Source organism: Hyperolius riggenbachi, chromosome 5, assembly GCF_040937935.1.
Source record: "Hyperolius riggenbachi isolate aHypRig1 chromosome 5, aHypRig1.pri, whole genome shotgun sequence".
NCBI lineage: Eukaryota > Metazoa > Chordata > Amphibia > Anura > Hyperoliidae > Hyperolius > Hyperolius riggenbachi.
In genome coordinates this window covers 313,190,161-313,209,116 of record NC_090650.1, presented here as the reverse complement: position 1 = coordinate 313,209,116, position 18,956 = coordinate 313,190,161, and the positions used below count along the sequence as shown (strand labels likewise).

Here is an 18,956-nt window from a genome sequence, read left to right as displayed (position 1 = left end):
CAATATCATAAATGGATAAGAGGAAATTAGGTGATACATGTGTGTTCACATTACCTAGCAGAGAAATACACAGCAAATATGAAATGGTGCAAGTCTTGCCCTGACTAGCATATGTTCTAGAAAGATAGGAAAAATCATATACTTGGGAAACCCCAAGGGATTGATTGGAGAGGTAAGGAATAATAACAGATGGGTAGGCGGCTGTAGGTGCTGCTTCAGAGGACTGATAGGTCACTTACTAATTACCAGCAGATGAGTTTGAATCACTGGCATTGTTAGGGTTAAGGATTAGGGACCCATGCCTTAAATCCTTAAAGAACCACTCTCGCAAAAATCGTGAAATTTAAAATACAATTAGACACATATAAATAAGAAGTACGTTTCCTCCCGAATAAAATGAGATGTAAATTACTTGTCTCCTATGTTGCTGTCACTTACAGTAGGTAGTAGAAATATGACCGGACCGACAGGTTTGGACTAACCCATCTCCTCATGGGTAGAGTATTGTTTAGTTTCAAAAGCGCTTTTGTGAATGGCAGTTGCTCCGTCCAACTGTCAAAGTGTGCAGCGAGCTTTGAGGCTGGCCAGCATCTTTGTATAGCAAAGAAATGAACAGCGCTACTTAAAAACAGATGAATGCTTACCTGCAAAAAAGTGCAGACCCCACTCATGGGATACAAATACACAATGAGCACACATACAACCTGTCTACCACTTGGAGGATGTTAGTTTCCACTAACAGCTTGCATGCAATTTGTTAGGTACTCGTCCCTCCCACTGTCGAAGAAGTCTTTCCTCCATGGGAGGGGACCTAACACTAACGAATTCCTACCTATGCATATGCATAGCCTGGGCGCGCTACCAGTAAAGTTAAGAATTGCGCAGAAAAAGTGGGATCAGTGCATCACCAGGCCGCCTCTGAATGGCCTCAGCTCAGAGATGCGCTGAGCCCCCCCAGAGACTACAAACGCACCTTGAACCCAAACAGAGGCTCTGCATATACACCAAAGAAAAACTAACAAGTGGGAGCAGCTGACCAGAATTAAATCAAACATAGCAAAGAAATGAACAGCGCTACTTAAAAACAGATGAATGCTTACCTGCATCTTTGTATAAATTATTTTCAGAGAGTGTCTTCATAAAAAAATAAAAGGCCATGCTTAGAATCCCCCATGAAGAGATGGACTAGTTCAAAACCTGTCGGTTCCATCAGATTCCTACTATCTAGGATAGGTAATAAACAGTTGCGCTCTTGACATAAAACACATGCATTTACCATGCCCCCCTTCAGGAGTCCACTCACCGGATGTTGGGGTCTGCCAACAGACCACTTAGCGCATTCGGGGTATATGGCCCCCCGCCATATATACATATATTCCTACTATCTACTGTAAGTGACAGCAACATAGGAGAAAAGCAATGTATGCTCATTTTACTCTGGAAGAAACATACTTCTTAATTGTATATGTTTACATGCATTTTAAATGTTATACTTTTCATTTAATGTTCTCACATGACATGCTGCAGCTCAACACAATAGCACACTGACTGACTGTTAGTCTGTGACAACCAAACTGCTCATCCTCAGCCACTCCATTTCTCTCAGTCAGGACAGCAGTGCCACCTCCTCCCTTCTGCTGTACAAGTAAAATGAACCACTGCTGCTTTCCTGCCTCCCCCTTCCTCACACACTGTCGGACTCCTCACACAGCACAACAAGCTGCTTTTCCCTAATGATGACCTCTTCACCTTGCTCTCCTCTCACGTCTCCTACTCTGACTGCATGCTGTTACAGTAAACACAGTACAAACATGCTGTCCCTGTAATTTCTGCACCTGATGCAAATGTTTCAACTTGCTTCATGAGAGAACCGGCCCTGCCACTTATTGGTGCCCTGGATCTTCTGAAATTCTAGTAGTGCCCTTGGTTTGCAAAACGAAACTAATTGATCAGTGGTGACTACATTTGGCTTTCTCATTGCAGCTTCCTCATCCATGTGAGTAGAGATCTGTATATCATGCCCAGTACTGATAGTTGAAGTCGTGGAGAGTTATGGAGCTTTTCACACTTCTCTTACAAGATTTTTTGGCTAGTGGCATGTGGGCCAAAAATCAATACACATGTGTTTGAGCAGAACAGCAGAGATCAAATGGACATGATTAATAACGTCTGTTCCGGCCATGGTAATTCTAGTCTCAGAAGAGCAAAATACTCAAACAGAATTAAAGCTCATCTCTAGTGGTAGAATGTAAGAATCAAACAAATGTTGTGTGTGTCATATTAAAATGAAGACATTTGGTAAGGTGTGTGTGTGTGTGTGTGTGTGTGTGTATATACAGTGGAATGCAACAGTTCAGGCAACCTTTTTAATCGCCATGATTTTCCTGTATAAATCGTTGGTTGTTACAATAAAAAATATCAGTTAAATATATCATATAGGAGACATTTGAGAAGTGAAATGAAGTTTATTGGATTTACAGTAAGTGCGCAATAATTGTTTAAATAAAATTAGGCAGGTGCACATACTGTACATTTGGGCACTATTCTCATTTTATTGATTCCAAAACCTTTAGAACTAATTACTGGAACTCAAATTGACTTGGTAAGCTCAGTGACCCCTGACCTACATACACAAGTAAATCCAATTATAAGAAAGAGTATTTAAGGGGGTAAATTGTAAGTTTCCCTCTTCTTTTAATTTTCTCTGAAGAGTAGCAACATACGGGTCTCAAAACAACTCTCAAATGACCTGAAGACAAAGATTGTTCACCGTCATGGTTTAGGGGAACGATACAGAAAGCTGTCTCAGAGATTTAAGCTCTGTTTCCACAGTTAGGAACATATTGAGGAAATGGATGACCACAAGCTCAGTTCAAGTTAAGGCTCGAAGTGGCAGACCAAGAAAAATCTCGGATAAACAGAAGTGATGAATGGTGAGAACAGTCGGTCAACCCACAGACCAGCACCAAAGACCTACATCATCATCTGGAGTCACTGTGCATCGTTCAACCATTCGCCACACTTTACACAAAAAGATGCTGTATGTGGAAGAAGCCTTTTCTCCGCACACACCACAAACAGAGCCGCTTGAGGTATGCTAAAGCACATCTGGACAAGCCAGCTTCATTTTGGAATAAGGTGCTGTGGACTGATGAAATAATAAAATTGAGTTATTTGGGCATAACAAGGGGCATTATGCATGGAAGAAAAACACAGCATTCCAAGAAAAACACCTGCAACCTACAGTAAAATATGGTGGTGGTTCCATCATGCTGTGGGGCTGTGTGGCCAGTGAAGGGACTGGGAATCTTGTCAAAGTTGAGAGACGCATGGATTCCACTCAGTATCAGCAGATTCTGGAGACCAATGTCCAGGGATCAGGGACAAAGCTGAAGCTGCGCCGGGGCTGGATATTTCAACAAGACAACAACCCTAAACACTGCTCAAAATTCATAAAGGCATTCATGCAGAGGAACAAGTACAATGTTCTGAATGGCCAACTCAGTCCCCAGACCTGAATATAATTGAAAATCTGCGGTGTGAGTTAGAGAGCTGTCCATGCTTAGAAGCCATCAAACCTGAAAGAACTAGAGATGTTTTGTAAAGAGCAATGATCCAAAAGATCTTTAACCAGAATCTAGCCTCTCTTTGGAACCTACTGGAAGCGGTTTTAGAGGCTGTCATTTCTCCAAAAGGAGGATCTACTAAATATTGATTTCATTTATTTGTTTGTGGTGCCCAAATTTATGCACCTGCCTAATTTTATTTAAACAATTATTGCACACTTTCTGTAAATCCAATAAACTTCATTTCACTTCTCAAATATCACTGTGTGTGTCTCCTATATGATATAGTGTGTGTGTGTGTGTGTGTGTGTGTGTGTGCGTGCGTGCGCGTGCGATTTAAGTAACAATACAGAACCAAATATCAGCCCTGAGCAGTTGTTTGTGGACATGGCTTAGTGAATACCTAACATTTAATTTTTACATTTTTTCAGACGATAGAGGTTGAAAATATGTTTAGCTCAAGCTGAATGTAAGGAAGTCAAAGGGCATAAACTAAGAAACAGTGGAATGACAAACAGAATAGTAGGGCACTAAGGTTAAGGGACAGATTTGTGAATCATCTGCACAGACGTGGTGCTGAAATTTAAATTAGTTTATTAATTGTCTGAGAGTAGCCTACTGAAGGGAGAAGGCATCTGAGGACAGACCCTTGTAGTGCAGCTTATGGTATTTGTGTTTAATTGTTAATTGGTATCCATTTGAAGTTTTCTGGTAACCATATTAAGACTAAATCAGGGAAATGTTTTATTTCCTTTATCTTCATGAATGGGTACAATGGCAGAATGTGTATGATGTATTTTAGGATTGAAATCTAACTAGATCCAAAATTCAAATTAATAAATTGTAAACGCATACGTGATGGTTAGTATAACTTGTAAGTACACTATAGATTTTGGCACATTGTCTATAGATTTAAAAAACTGTTTTGCATCTACACGGATAGTAGATGACAGCTGCAGGTAAGCACGGAAATAAGACTCCTGCTCTAGCTCCTAGGTTCTCAACGTGTGGTACGCGTACCCCAGGGGTACTTCTGATGATTCCAGGAGGTACTTGAGCTTGATATTCTTAACCAAGAATAAAAAAATGTACTTTTTTTAGAAAATGATAAATCTTATTTAACCAACCCCAAGTGTGTGTGCGATCGCTTGGCATTTTTTTTTCCTCATGAGATCTGTGAGAGCAACAACCTTAATGGAGTAACCCTTTATGGATTTGTGATAATTGGCAAACCCCAGAGAAAATCACTTAATTTCTGATAAGTGGAAGTAATTTGTTTGTTATGCATTGTTATGCACTGTGCTCAGGTAACGTTTTCAAACAGTTTTGGTGCCAAACATTTGACCATCTGATCAATTATGACATTGGATTATGACATCTCGATCATGGTAATATTAGAATTAATGCAGTTGAAGACATTCTCAACAAATCATTTCTGACATTCAACATGAACCTTAACCACTTAAGGACTACAGTCATAAAACCCCTTAAGGACCAGAGCCTTTTTTTTCCATTCGGACCACTGCAGCTTTCACGGTTTATTGCTCAGTCATACAACCTACCACCTAAATGAATTTTACCTCCTTTTCTTGTCACTAATACAGCTTTCTTTCGGTGCTATTTGATTGCTGCTGCGAGTTTTACTTTTTATTATATTCATCAAAAAAGACATGAATTTTGTCAAAAAAATGACTTTTTTAACTTTCTGTGCTGACATTTTTCAAATAAAGTAAAATTTCCTATACATTTGAGCGCGAAAGTTATTCTGCTACATGTCTTTGATAAAAAAAAAAACATTCAGTGTATATTTATTGGATTGGGTAAAAGTTATAGCGTTTACAAACTATGGTGCCAAAAGTGAATTTTCCCATTTTCAAGCATCTCTGACTTTTCTGCGCACCTGTCAGGTTTCATGAGGGACTAAAATTCCAGGATAGTACAAATACCCCCCAAATGATCCCATTTTGGAAAGAAGACATCCCAAAGTATTCAGTGAGAGGCATGGTGAGTTCATAGAAGATTTTATTTTTTGTCACAAGTTAGCGGAAAATGACACTTTGTAACAAAAACAAAAACAAAAAAAAGTTTCCATTTCTTCTAACTTGCGACAAAAAAAAATGAAATCTGCCACGGACTCACTATGCTCCTCTCTGAATACCTTGAAGTGTCTACTTTCCAAAATGGGGTCATTTGTGGGGGTGTGTTCACTGTCCTGGCATTTTGGGGGGTGCCTAATTGTAAGCACCCCTGTAAAGCCTAAAGATGCTCATTGGACTTTGGGCCCCTTAGCGCAGTTAGGCTGCAAAAAAGTGCCACACATGTGGTATTGCCGTACTCAGGAGAAGTAGTATAATGTGTTTTGGGGTGTATTTTTACACATACCCATGCTGGGTGGGAGAAATATCTCCGTAAATGACAATTGTTTTATTTTTTTTACACACAATTGTCAATTTATAGAGATATTTCTCCCACTCAGCATGGGTATGTGGAAAAATACACCCCAAAACACATTATACTACTTCTCCTGAGTACGGCGATACCACATGTGTGGCACTTTTTTGCACCCTAACTGCGCTAAGGGGCCCAAAGTCCAATGAGTACCTTTAGGATTTCACAGGTCATTTTGAGAAATTTCGTTTCAAGACTGCTCCTCACGGTTTAGGGCCCCTAAAATGCCAGGACAGTATAGGAATCCCACAAATTACCCCATTTTAGAAAGACGACACCCCAAGGTATTCCATTAGGAGTATGGTGAGTTCATAGAAGATTTATTTTTTTTTTGTCACAAGTTAGCGGAAATTGATTTTAATTGTTTTTTTTTCACAAAGTGTAATTTTCCGCTAACTTGTGACAAAAATAAAATCTTCTATGAACTCACCATACCCCTAACGGAATACCTTGGGGTGTCTTCTTTCTAAAATGGGGTCATTTGTGGGGTTCCTATACTGCCCTGGCATTTTAGGGGCCCTAAACCGTGAGGAGTAGTCTTGAAACCAAATGTCGCAAAATGACCTGTGAAATCCTAAAGGTACTCATTGGACTTTGGGCCCCTTAGCGCACTTAGGGTGCAAAAAAGTGCCACACATGTGGTACCGCCGTACTCAGGAGAAGTAGTATAATGTGTTTTGGGGTGTATTTTTACACATACAGATACTAGGTGGGAGAAATATCTCTGTAAATGACAATTATTTGATTTTTTTTTACACACAATTGTCCATTTACAGAGAGATTTCTCCCACCCAGCATGGGTATGTATAAAAATACACCCCAAAACACATTATACTACTTCTTTTGAGTACGGCGATACCACATGTGTGACACTTTTTTGCAACCTAGGTGCGCTAAGGGGCCTAACGTCCTATTCACAGGTCATTTTGAGGCATTTGGATTCTAGACTACTCCTCACGGTTTAGGGCCCCTAAAATGCCAGGGCAGTATAGGAACCCCACAAGTGACCCAATTTTAGAAAGAAGACACCCCAAGGTATTCCGTTAGGGGTATGGTGAGTTCATAGAAGATTTTTTTTTGTCACAAGTTAGCGGAAAATGACACTTTGTGAAAAAAAAAACAATACATATCAATTTCCGCTAACTCGTGACAAAAAATAAAATCTTCTATGAACTCACCATACTCCTAACGGAATACCTTGGGGTGTCTTCTTTCTAGAATGGGGTCATTTGTGGGGTTCCAATACTGCCCTGGCATTTTAGGGGCCCTAAACCGTGAGGAGTAGTCTTGAACCCAAATGTCTCAAAATGACCTGTGAAATCCTAAAGGTACTCATTGGACTTTGGGCCCCTTAGCACAGTTAGGCTGCAAAAAAGTGTCACACATGTGGTATCGCCGTACTCAGAAGAAGTAGTATAATGTGTTTTGTGGTGTATTTTTACATATAACCATGCTGGGTGGGAGAAATATCTCTGTAAATGACACATTTTTGATTTTTTTTACACACAATTGTCCATTTACAGAGAGATTTCTCCCACCCAGCATGGGTATGTGTAAAAATACACCACAAAACACATTATACTACTTCTCCTGAGTATGGCGATACTACATGTGTGACACTTTTTTGCAGCCTAGGTGCGCTAAGGGGCCCAACGTCCTATTCACAGGTCATTTTGAGGCATTTGTTTTCTAGACTACTCCCCACGGTTTAGGGCCCCTAAAATGCCAGGGCAGTATAGGAACCCCACAAGTGACCCCATTTTAGAAAGACGACACCCCAAGGTATTCCGTTAGGGGTATGGTGAGTTCATAGAAGATTTTATTTTTTGTCACAAGTTAGTGAAAAATGACACTTTGTGAAAAAAACAATAAAAATCCAATTTCCGCTAACTTTTGACAAAAAATAAAATCTTCTATGAACTCATCATACACCTAACAGAATACCTTGGGGTGTCTTCTTTCTAAAATGGGGTCACTTGTGGGGTTCCTATACTGCCCTGGCATTTTACGGGCCCAAAACTGTGAGTAGTCTGGAAACCAAATTTCTCAAAATGACTGTTCAGGGGTATAAGCATCTGCAAATTTTGATGACAGGTGGTCTATGAGGGGGCAAATTTTGTGGAAACGGTCATAAGCAGGGTGGCCTCTTAGATGACAGGATGTATTGGGCCTGATCTGATGGATAGGAGTGCTAGGGGGGTGACAGGAGGTGATTGATGGGTGTCTCAGGGGGCGGTTAGAGGGGAAAATAGATGCAATCAATGCACTGGGGAGGTGATCGGAAGGGGGTCTGAGGGGGATCTGAGGGTTTGGCCGAGTGATCAGGAGCCCACACGGGGCAAATTAGGGCCTGATCTGATGGGTAGGTGTGCTAGGGGGTGACAGGAGGTGATTTATGGGTGTCTCAAGGTGTGATTAGAGGGGGGAAATAGATGCAAGCAATGCACTAGCGAGGTGATCAGGGCTGGGGTCTGAGGGCGTTCTGAGGTGTGGGCGGGTGATTGGGTGCCCGCAAGGGGCAGATTAGGGTCTAATCTGATGGGTAACAGTGACAGGTGGTGATAGGGGGTGATTGATGGGTGATTGATGGGTAATTAGTGGGTGTTTAGAGGAGAGAATAGATGTAAACGATGGATTTGGGAGGTGATCTGATGTCGGATCTGCGGGCGATCTATTGGTGTGGGTGGGTGATCAGATTGCCCGCAATGGGCAGGTTAGGGGCTGATTGATGGGTGGCAGTGACAGGGGGTGATTGACGGGTGATTGACAGGTGATTGACAGGTGATTGACAGGTGATCAGGGGGGATAGATGCATACAGTACACAGGGGGGGGGGGGGGGTCTGGGGGGGGGGTCTGGGGAGAATCTGAGGGGTGGGGGGGTGATCAGGAGGGAGCAGGGGGCAGTTTAGGGACTAAAAAAAAAAATAGCATTGACAGATAGTGACAGGGAGTGATTGATGGGTGATTAGGGGGGTGATTGTGTGCAAATGGTGGTCTGGGGGGTGGGCAGGGGGGGGGGTCTGACGGGTACTGTGGGCGATCAGGGGGCAGATCAGTGTGTTTGGGTGCAGACTAGGGTGGCTGCAGCCTGCCCTGGTGGTCCCTCGGACACTGGGACCACCAGGGCAGGAGGCAGCCTGTATAATACACTTTGTAAACATTACAAAGCGTATTATACGCTTCCTATCCGGGGATCGTCGGGTTAACAACCCGCCGGCGCTTCCGATTGGCTGGCGGGTTGACGTCGCGGGTGGGCGGAGCCTATTGCCGGCGGATGCGCGCGCATTCCAGCGCGCGATCCCCGGCCAAAGAGTGCCCCAGGACCTGACGCCATTCTGCATTACGTGGTCCTGGGGCTGCCACTTTGCCGCCGCCAATATGAAGTAGGCGGTCGGCAAGTGGTTAAAGTGGACCCAAATTAAAAATACAAGATTTCAGAAATAAAATCTATTTTCTAAATTATAATAATAAATAGCAGCCTTTTTTCAGCTGCATGATGACAAATATATAATATTTTACATTTATTGCAGAAACCCCTCCCTTCCTTTCATATTTCCCGGGAAATAATCCGGCAAGCTGGTGAAGTAGATGGTGTCCAGCAAAGGAGGAATTGCTAATGGCTGCCACCTGTATAACCCTAGTTATGCAAAAAGGAGGGTGAAAAGCATGCACTGAAATGCTCATAGGCTTGAAGGAGTGTTTATTTATATTTGTATGTGTCAGAGTGGTGCAACTAAATATTATGAATTAAAAAAAATGTTTGGTTTGAGTCCGCTTTAAATTTTATCTCAGGAGTTGGAGGTATTGGGCTGAACAACCTGTGAGGGAGAGTCCTCAATGGCAGTAATAATAAACCTCTTATCTGCCCATTCTAAGGAAGGTATAACCAAATGTTTATATTCATAAAGTTTTCAGCAGACCCGCTGTCAATAAAAGCCTGACTATTAAACGGTTGCTTACCCCCACAAAACCTTGAAGGGGTAACAACACTTGTTTAAATGCCTAAGGAAATAACTTACCGCCTAGGCAGGGCCGGCCCTAGACTTTTTGCCGCCTGGGGGGCCGCCGAGCTGGAGGGGTAGCTGGCAGGACGGGGGTATTGGGCCTAGCTCCCTCGCCTGGGTCCCCCGAACTGCGCTCCCCTCCAGCCTTACATAGAAGAAGCAGCCGCTATTTGTAAGACGCACGGGCGGGGAGGACTCACCTCTTCCCAGCGTGCGCTCCACTGACATCACTTCCTGCAGCGTTGCAGGAAGTGACGTCAGTGGAGCGCACGCTGGATCGAGGAAGAGGTGAGTCCTCCCCGCCCGTGCCTCTTACAAATAGCGGCTGCTTCTATGTAAGGCTGGAGGGGAGCGGAGGACGGGGGACCCAGGCGAGGGAGGGGGGGGGGGTCCGACCCCCCTCCCCGCCGCTAGGCCCAATACCCCTGTCCTGCCAGCTACCCCTCCAGCTCGGCGGCCGGCTCCCCGCACGGACGGGCGGATGCCGGCCCTGGAAATTTGCCGCCTGAGGCAAAAGTTTCACCCCGCCTCATGAGCGGGCCGGCCCTGCGCCTAGGTCAGTTTCCATGACCTCACTTAGGCTTTGTTGTTTTCCGGCAACATTTCCTTCTTTAAAATGGCATGAAGCTCAGCATTTCTTCTTTGGTCTAAAAGATTCTTTACAGCATAAAACCAATAACCACTAAAAAAGGTAGAATAGCATTCAAACAGTTACACGGCACTTTCCTCTTCAGTGGAAAGCAATCTTTTGTTTACATTCCTTTGTCCGCTACAATTAGTAAATGTTAGCAGCACTGCTGAAACTCAGCTGCACACACAATAGAAGCAGAAAGAGCTGAGAAGTGATTACTAGATAGATTTTAATATACAAATACAGTAGCTAGGCAATAATATGCAATGGCAGCTTTCAGAGCAGGTAAACCGTACCGTACATACTTGTGTATAAGCCGAGTTTTTGAGGCCAAAAAACTGGACCAAAACTGGGGGTCTCGGCTTATACGCGAGCCAAGTCTGTTAGTACCCTGTATCACCAGATTTCAATGCGCCTTTGATGTGGCCTCCCAGGCCCCTGTCTGGGTATGCAGTGCGTTAGTCTCACTTGCTGAGCCTCACCGCTTGGATGCCTTCATAGTGTCTCCCCCTTCTCTAACACTGTGTAGCAGAATGTGCAGTCCTTCCCCCCCCCCCTTCCCCCACTGGTATAGGCAGAGTGCGGCAGGCAAAACTAGATGTCCTTTTGTGCCACCTACATTCCCCACTGCTGTGTAGCAAAATGTGCAGCCCTTTGTGCCCCGCAGTATATGCAGTGTGCTTCTTATGCTTACCGGTCCACTGCATCTGACTTCAGAGTCTTGGCGGCGCGGACCGGTGAACATAAAAAGAACACTGTAAATACCCGAGGTATTGCACATTTTATTAAGCAGTGGCGGGGAAGGGGCGGGAGCACACACGGACATCTAGTTCTACCTGCAGCTCCTTGCATATACCTGGTAAGATTAGGGTAAATCATTTAAAATCAATTCTAATGAACACTGCTTGTCCTTGATATAGGATTTCTAAATGTCAATTGATTAAGCATTCACTGTAATTGCAGGAACACAGCTGAAACGGTTCTGGATCCTCCTATCTTCTACCAGAATATTCACGTGTGCGCACAACACTCACTGCATATACTGACTCCCCAGTGAGCCAGTAATTGCTTTCGGCATATAAGCTACAACTCTCCCTTCAAGTTGCGCTGTCTCCTTTCCTGAGCAGATCTGTGAATGGAGGACCAGTATCCCCGTAGGTGTCCCTGTTTAAGATGCTAGGCCATGCTTTGTTTTTCATTGGATAGGTCTTATTTGGATATCCGACTCTTTTGTGGGGATCAATAAATCTCATGACAATAATGCTTAAACTACAGCATTAGGCCTCTTGCACACTGCAAGCAATTCAGATTCAGATTCCGCTTTTTAATCTGTTTTTGCTTCCGATTCAGATTCAGATTTGCAGTTTGCTCCTTGCACACTGCAAATCTGAATCTGAAACGGAGGTAAAAACTGATTAAAAAGCGGAATCTGAATCTGAATTGCTTGCAGTGTGCAAGAGGCCGTATGCTTTTTTGTGCTTTTTTGTAACATAAAACCATAAGAATTGGACTTACCCAAAATAACATGCAAGGTGGGTTTGGCTGCCTCCTGGGTACTGCAGTAGCAGCTAGTGCTACCTATGATCACTCGCGTATCATGCTCCTTTCTCCTTCCTGGCCAGCGTGATCACATGACTATCTGCTTAAGTTCACTCCTGTAGTCTTCATAGCTCCTACCTATGAGTTTTGTCTCTGTTTCATTAACTGCATGGACTCCTCCAGAAGTGAAACCGATTTGGGAGGAGAGTATACAGCACGTTTATGGTCAAAAGACCTGGTTCTCTCCTGACGTCTGTCGGAGGCTGTGGTCCATTCTTATAGATAAAGTAATAGCTTTGTCAAGGGTAGTTGGTGCTACATGATTAACCAAGTGGTCTTTAACTACATCAGTCAAACCATACAAATACTGGTCAAGAAGGTGCTAGGTCATTCCACCCAGTGGATACTGACCACCTGTGAAATCCTGAGACATACACTTCTGTAGTTCTCTTTCCCTGTTTAAGATGTCTAATCTTTTGAGATGCTGTGGCTGACAGATCTGGATCTGTATATAATACAGTCGTAACTTTAAAAAATTCTGCAACGGACTTCAAACCAGGATCTCCTTAAGGAAGGCTAAAGGCCCAGGCTTGGGAATCTCCTAGTAACAGAGAATTAAGAGCAACTCTTTTGGATTCTGTCCCTGAGGGTTTGGGACAAACATAAAAGTACATTAGACAAGAATTCATAAAATTGCTAAACTTACCCAAAAAATGTTTCAGGTAATGACAATTTTTAGGTTCTGTAAATGAACCTACTTAGACACCAACCGCTGGTTCTGTCACTGGAGCAATAACTAGAGATGGCCCGAACCTCCGCTTTTCGGTTTGCGAACCTACGCGAAAGTTCGGTTCACGCAAACTTTTGCGAAGCGCAATAGACTTCAATGGGGAGATGAACTTTGAAAATTAGAAACACTTATGCTGGCCAGAAAAGTGATGGAAAAGATGTTTCAAGGGGTCTAACACCTGGAGGGGGGCATGGCGGAGTGAGATAAATGCCAAAAGTCCCGAGGAAAGATCTGGATTTGACGCAAAGCAGCGTTTTCAGGGCAGAAATCACATTGAATGCTAAACTGCAGGCCTAAAGTGCTTTAAAACATCTTGCATGTGTATACATCAATCAGGGAGTGTAATTAGAGTACTGCTTCACACTGACACACGAAACTCGCTGTGTAACGCACCGCACACAGCTGTTTGTGTAGTAACGGCTGTGCTGGACTTGTGCGCACCATGACGAGATTGCTGTCTGACTGCCTTATCAACTTTCGATGGTTTTTTCTCTACCATTGTTAAAGCTTACATCTATTTTTTTTAAATTACATTTTCTGCCGGCTGTTCAGTACCTGTAACGAGAATCTGTTATGGAGGGCAAGTCTGCCATTGTGAGTGACCCTGACCATGGGTAATGGCCGGGGAATCAGGGTTCGATTCCGGTCTGGAGTGGGAGCCTGAGAACTGCCTACCACCACCACACATCCAAGTAAGGACCCATTTGCTGTATAAGTAATGTACCTGCCCTGACCGTGCTTTGCAAACCAGGCATCTGTGGTCAGATGGACCCTTGACCCAACGCTGTGTGCCAGAGATGACACCACTTGCCTTTAACGAGAATGTGTTATGGAGGGCAAGTCTGCCATTCATTCAACAGTGTGAAACATTCGATGGTACTTTCTCAGTAGCATGATGACCACGGTTAATGGCCGGCGGAATCCTGTTTCGATTCCGGTCCGGAGTGGGAGCCTAAGAAATAACTACCACCACCACACATCCAAGGAAGGCAGCAGGCAGGCTGTGGGCAAAGGAGCAGGAACGGCTACCGCACATCCAAGGAAGGCAGCAGGCATGGCATACACGTCCCGAGGTAGTGACCAAAAATAACAATACATGAGGACTTTCGAGGCCCTGCTGTATATGACACTGATCGACTTTACTACCTGTAACGAGAATCTGTTAAGGAGGGCAAGTCTGCCATCCATTCAAGTGAAAGGTATGCACTGACTGCCAGGTATAATACAATGTGCAGTCACAGATGCAGTGACTGTAAACAGCTGGCCGTGCTGGACTGGTGCGCACCATGATAAGAGTGCAGGTGATGGTGGTTTCCCAGCCCATATGGTCGCCGGGCTGAGGTAGCTGAATGACAGAACAGTGACTGTCCAGCTCATCAAATTTGGTCACCGCAGCAAGGTAATGATCATGGAGGGGAATTGGCATGTACATGCCATCTGTTTGGTTGCAGCTGCAGTGCAGCCAGAAAAATTAGGCAGGCATGTACACGCACCAGAAAAATTATTATAACAGCCGCTGCTAGCAGCGGCCTTAAAAATTCAGGAATCCACCTGGAGTCCTGGACCCTGTTGGTGGTGGCGGAGAAGGCAGTCGAGCGGCCTGCGGGCAGAGGTGCTGTGTGGGGAGCGACTTAGTCTTGGGGCAGGCAGTCACACGGCGTGCAGGCAGAGATGCTGTGTGTGGGGACTGACTTAGTCTTGGTCTACTGAACACTTTTGTGACTTAGGCGACTTCTCTACTCAGTGACAATGCCTCCAGCTGCGCTGAAGGTCCTTTCTGATAGGACGCTTGAGGCAGGGCAAGACAGAAGTTGGATGGCAAATTAGGACAGCTCTGGCCACAGGTCAAGCCTGTGCACCCAGTAGTCCAAGGGTTCATCGCTGCTCACAGTGTCTACATCCACATTTAAGGCCAGGTAGTTGGCTACCTGCCGGTCCAGGCATTGGTGGAGGGTGGATTCGGAAGCGCTAAGGTGAGGCGTTGGACTAATGGTGTCCGACATCACCATGAGATCACTGGAGCATCCTGTCCTTGCCTGCGTGGACATGGGAGAAGGATTACTGGCAGTGTTACCTTTATTGTGTTGTGCTGTGACATCACCCTTAAATGCATTGTAAAGCATAGTTGCCAGCTTGTTCTGCATCTGCGGCATCCTTTCTGCCTTCAGGTGAGTTGGTAACATGTCTGCCACTTTGTGCCTATACCAAGGGTCTAGTAGCGTGGCCACCCAGTACAGCTCATTCCCCTTGAGTTTTTTTATACAGGGGTCCCTCAACAGGCTGGACAGCATGAAAGACACCATCTGCACAAAATTGGATCCAGACATACTATCCATCTCCTCTTGCTCTTACTCAGTGATGTCAGGTAAGTCGTCCTCCTTCACCCAGCCACGAACCATACCACAGGAACGTTGAGCAGCACAAGCCCCCTGTGACGCCTGCTGTGGTTGTTCTTCTGCTGCCTCCTCCTCCTCCAAAGAAACACCTTCCTCATCATCCGAGTCTGACTCCTCTTCCCCACACGACTCTTCCTCCTCTTCACCCCTCTGTGCTGCCGCAGGTGTTGAGGAAACATCTGGTTCTGATGCGAATTTGTCCCACAACTGTTCCTCCCGTAACTGTTCCTCTTCACGCTCCTCCACAGCTTGATCCACCACTCTCCACGCTCCAGGAAGTAAGTGTACGGGATCAAGCCGCTGATGGGGCCTTCACTACGGCTCACCAGGTTGGTCACCTCCTCAAATAGCCGCATGAGCCTGCATGCATTTCGCATGAGTGTCCAGTTGTTGGGCCAGAACATCCCCGTCTCCCCAGATTGTGTCCTTATCCTAAAATTGTAGAGGTACTGGGTGATGGCTTTCTCCTGTTCTGGCAGGCGAGAGAACATGAGGGTCGAATTCCAGCGAGTCGAGCTATCGCAAATGAGGCGTCTCACCGGCAACTTGTTTCTCCGCAGAACTGCGGCAAAGTGTGCCATGGCCGTGTAAGACCGCCTGAAATGCCCACACAACTTCCTGGCCTGCTTCAGGACGTCCTCTAAGCCTGGGTACTTTGACACACATCTTTGAATGACTAGATTCAGCACATGTGCCATGCAGGGTACATGTGTCAGCTTTCCCAAATTCAAAGCGGAAATGAGATTCCTGCCGTTTTCACACACCAAGTTGCCGATCTCCAGCTGGTGCGGTGTTGGCCACTAATCCACCCATTTGTTAAGAGCAGCCAGGAGAGCTGCTCCAGTGTGACTCTCCGCTTTGAGACAAGACATGTCTAAGATGGCGTGGCACTGTTGTACCTGGCATGCAGCATAGGCCCTGGGGAGCTGGGGCTGTGTAGCTGGAGAGGAGATCGCAGCACCAGTAGAGTTGAACTGCCACTCAGCCAAGGAGGAGGAGGATGACGACAGTGAAGAGGATGTAGCAGGAGGAGAGAAGGTGGCAGGAGATCTGCCTGCAAGCCTGCAAGCCGTGGAGGTGTCACAAGTTGGTCCGCTGCACAGCAACATACTCCCTGCTTGCCATCGGTCACCAGGTTGACCCAATGGGCTGTGTAAGTAATGTTCCTGCCCTGACCGTGCTTGGCAGACCAGGTATCCGTGGTCAGGTGGACCCTTGACCCAACGCTGTGTGCCAGAGATGACACCACTTGCCTTTCAACTTCACGGCACAGTTTGGGTATCGCCTTTTTAGAGAAATAATTGCGGCCTGGCATCTTCCACTCCACTGCACGTTTTAGCACGGTCAGGGCAGGAACATTACTTACACAGCCCATTGGGTCAACCTGGTGACCGATGGCAAGCAGGGAGTATATGCAGTGACGGGTATTACAATGTGCACCTGTCACACACACACAGGTACCAGACAGGGACAGTGACACTGCGTGCACTCACATAGGTGGGTGGATGGGTGCACTGAAGTGAACACAACAGGTAGTAGGTATATGCAGTGACTAGTATTAAAATGTGCACCTGTCACACACACAGGTACCGGACAGGCACAGTGACACTGCGTGCGCTCACGTGGTTTTTTGCACAGTGAGCAACAGGTAGGTATATGCAGTGATGGGTAATGTGCACCTGTCACACACACAGGTAGTCACTGAATGTGCTGGGCCTGACAATGGCACACACAGTAGGAATTACCAAGGCTGTCTATGCAACACAAGTGTCAGTGGGACACGCACACAAAAAAAAAAAAAAAAGATCACAACAAGATTAGCTCTCAAAAGAGCAGCTGTTGTGGGGTGCTTTTTTTTTTTTTAGCAATAAGAATCAGCAAGGAGCAAGCTAAGAAGCCTACAAGAGCCTAACTAAGCTTTCCCTATGATAGTCTGCGGCTCCAGGAGGGAGTGTAGCCTAATTGGCTACAATGTGCCTGCTGACTGATGTAGAGGGTCAAAGTTGACCCTTATGATGCACTATGTGGTGAAACCAAACTTGCGGAAAAGTTCGCAGTTCTCCGCAATCGCGAACCCCGGAAGTTCACCAGGAACTGTTCACCGGCGAACCGTTCGGGCCATCTTTAGCCATAACTGGATCAGGTGTAGAAGGAGGATCGGCCTCTATGGACAGTCATCTAACTGCTTTGGTCAATTGAGTTGGTTAATTTGTTGTTGCATATCCTCCATGATAATTTTATGTTGTAGACCTGTGATAATGTAAGGACCAGCAGATCCACGGCCTTATCAGTTCCTATGACCCAATCTACCTCTGCAAACTTCACATTGTCTGGAGTGTCCCCACTCCCCACTTGTATGGGAGATGGGTACGGTCTGCCTGACTATGGTTACACTAGAGCCTAGGTTCTCAACGTGTGGTACGCGTACCCCAGGGGGTACTCCTGATGATTCCAGGGGGTACTCGGGTTGATATATTTAACCAAGAATAACAAATTTAGAGTTTTAGAAAATGATAAATCTTAGCTAAAATACTAATTTGGTGTTGTTTAAATAATTAAAAGCAATAGTAAATGCTTGGACATGGTTTATAACCGATTATCATGTACTACGATTAAATATTATTTGTCAAGGGGTACTTGTGATAATATTTACTATGCTAGGGGGTACTTGGTGAGTACAGGGTTTTAAAAGGGGTACATACCAATGAAATGTTGAGAAACACTGCACTAGAGTGACCAGATTTTTGTGGGTCCAACCTGGGACGGGGAGGGGGGCGTGGGGGACAGTGGGGAGGACTGAGGAGCGCGCAGCGATGAAGACTGGGGGGGGGGGCTGCGCCGCGGCGAAAAATGGGCGTGGCCATGACATTGTATGGGCGGAGCTAACGTAATGATGTAACAGCGAGGCATAAGAAAGCAGTGTTTACGCCATGATGTGGACAAACGAGAGACTTTGCATCATGGGTGTGCAGAAACTGTGTGATGCTAATAGTATACCGTAACCACAAAGCAGCAAACATAGCCATCTATGACCATTAAATAATAAATGCAGTAACGGTTACCCAGGACACCAGAAAATAAACGCAATAGGCAACATGTCAGCACAAAATAACCGCAATGCGGGCAACATGTCAGTATAAAATAAATGCAATGCGGGCAAACCTGTCAGTACAAAGTAAACGCAATGCGGGCAAACATGTCAGTATAAAATAAACGCAATGCGGGCAAACATGTCAGTACAAAATAAACGCAATGCGGGCAAACATTTCACCAGAAAAGAAACGCAATGCGGGCAAACATTTCACCAGAAAAGAAACGCAATGCGGGCAAACATTTCACCAGAAAAGAAACGCACTGCAGGCAAACATTTCACCAGAAAAGAAACGCACTGCGGGCAAACATTTCACCGGAAAAGAAACAATGCGGGCAAACATTTCACCGGAAAAGAAACAATGCGGGCAAACATTTCACCTGTAAAAGAAACAATGCGGGCAAACATTTCACCTGTAAAAGAAACAATGCGGGCAAACATTTCACCTGTAAAAGAAACAATGCGGGCAAACATTTCACCTGTAAAAGAA

The 18,956-nt window shown here is 45.2% G+C and overlaps 1 long non-coding RNA gene across 7 annotated transcripts in view; it reads right to left on the bottom strand.

Moving 5' to 3' along the window:
• Nucleotides 1–18,956, bottom strand: part of LOC137518842 (uncharacterized) — a 245,463-nt gene that overhangs the window by 212,639 nt on the left and 13,868 nt on the right. The window lies entirely within an intron of this gene.